Genomic DNA, 2,133 nt, shown 5'->3' on the forward strand with positions numbered 1-2,133 from the left:
CCTCAACCTTATTTTTTACCTATCTTGTCCTCATCTCACCGTTATCACTCATTTTTATGCTGAGGGATATCATACTGTCATCACTCATTTTTAGGCAGAGAGGTATACCGTTATCATTAATTTTTATGCAGTAGGATGCAAGGGTTACATTCTTACCCACTCCTTTCCTTAGTGAGGTCCTGTGCATGGTTTGCATTGTGATTGAGGGACTTTAAGGGAGTCTTCAAAGTCGCATTGAAGTCCTCGCAGGAAGGACATTTTTTGCGAAACTTGAGTGAAATTCATTAATTTAACTGTGGAAATAGATCCTTGCGAGGGATCACTCGGATTTGTCACCAAAAAATAATATCCATGCAGGGTGTCTAGAAGTCCGGAATTTCCCGAAATAGCACTGATTTTTTAAGGGCAGTCCGAAAATAATGATAAAATGCGGAAATTCCACAAGGAGGTCCGGAATTTGTTTCACTTTTATCGAAATTTGAGCGAGAAATTCAAATTTTTGAAATTTGTCGAATTTCGTCAACTGGAGGTACTGGAAAAGAACTGAATTTTTCTGTTGAGGAGGTACTGAATTTCATGGGGATGTCCTGAAAAAGTACTGATTTTTGGCCGGTCTGTTCGGTAGACACCCTGCTATGGCTTAAGTGCCTATCCACTTATCTCCATTAGAACGTTTCAAACTGTCAGTTCCTATTTAATTTTTCGAAAAGAAGCGAACCAACTTTGTAGCTTGGAATTCATTCAGAATGCCTACTCTACTTACAGAGCAGAAAAATCAAGGAAGTTTTCAAAGATATTACGATGAATAGTTTTCCAAAGAAAAAATAAAGATGACAGGAAGTCTACATGTCCCTTACAGAGATATGTGGTTTCACACTTGGGTCATCGATACATCGTCTAAGAGAAGATTCTGCGATCAAGACGAACTTCAAAGTGGGTTGGGACCTACCTCAAAATTTTCCTTGATTTAATTACCTTACATTATTAAAAGTTATTATTTCAAATTTTTCATCTGAAAAGGAATACAGAGTATTACTCCATGATAAATTACTTGGAAGAATCCCGTGTCAAAATAAATGAAGAGTTCAGTGTGAAACAATTAGCTGCCAAGTACTTGTGCTATTAAAACAAGAGGGGTTAACTTTTCTAATTATAACTCAGGCTCTAAAAATAAACTTGAACTAAAGCCATGATTCCGGCTGAAAGTTCTTACAACTTACACTTGTATTGAGACGAAGCATTCATGAATCAAATTCTTTCTGCGAGCGTTGTCTTTCAGACCGCAGGTATAACTGGGTTAGTGATCAATGTCCTTGCCAGTTTCTTCACGAAAGATCACTGCTAACTGCCAAATGATGAATGAGCAAAAGAGGATTGCATCACTGACCCGCCAAGGTATTTTTTCCTTTGAAGCTCAATTCAGTTGGAGGGGCTGTCCACCTTTGATGAATTGCGGTCTTAAAATGTGAGTTTGGAGACTCAGGATGAGGTGCATTGCCAAGTTCAACTGGACGATTGCCTTGTCAGGTCACCGAATTCAATCAATTCGTCAGCTGATTTCTCAGGGCGACTAATTTTCTTGGATTTCAAAATTCCCTTACTTTCAAAGGGTTTTTTTATGCATTATTCCTCATGAAAGTGATTTGCAAAAAAAAAATGTTTGGCCTAAAGTCTGTTCAGATTGAAAACATTCAAAAATTTTAAAGCTGAAGTTCTAACTTTTTTCCACAGAGCGTGTGGGTGCAGTGTTAAATTCATAAAGATTTCAGTCAAAGGAAAGAATAGTAAGGTTTCTCAGTGAAATTCCTTAATTTTTCAGGGTCGGACAAAATTTCCTAACTTCAACAAGTTTTCAAACACTTCTTAAGAGCTTGTCACCCTGTTCTTCTTACCGACTATTGAAGGAAATAATTTGCGAACCCAACTGATATTATGTTTCCTAAACTTCCCGTTCCAATGAAAAATTACCTTGAACTTTTAGTAGCTTAAATAATAGGGTATAGAATCTTAGTGTCGTTCTATTGAAAATTTGAACCTCCACAGCAAAAATTTTTCTAAAGAATTCTGATCCAACTAAACAAAGCATTGCTTGGCAGAAAAAAAAGAAAATGGTGACAGTTTTCGATTATTAGT

Source organism: Bemisia tabaci, chromosome 10 (assembly GCF_918797505.1).
Source record: "Bemisia tabaci chromosome 10, PGI_BMITA_v3".
NCBI lineage: Eukaryota > Metazoa > Arthropoda > Insecta > Hemiptera > Aleyrodidae > Bemisia > Bemisia tabaci.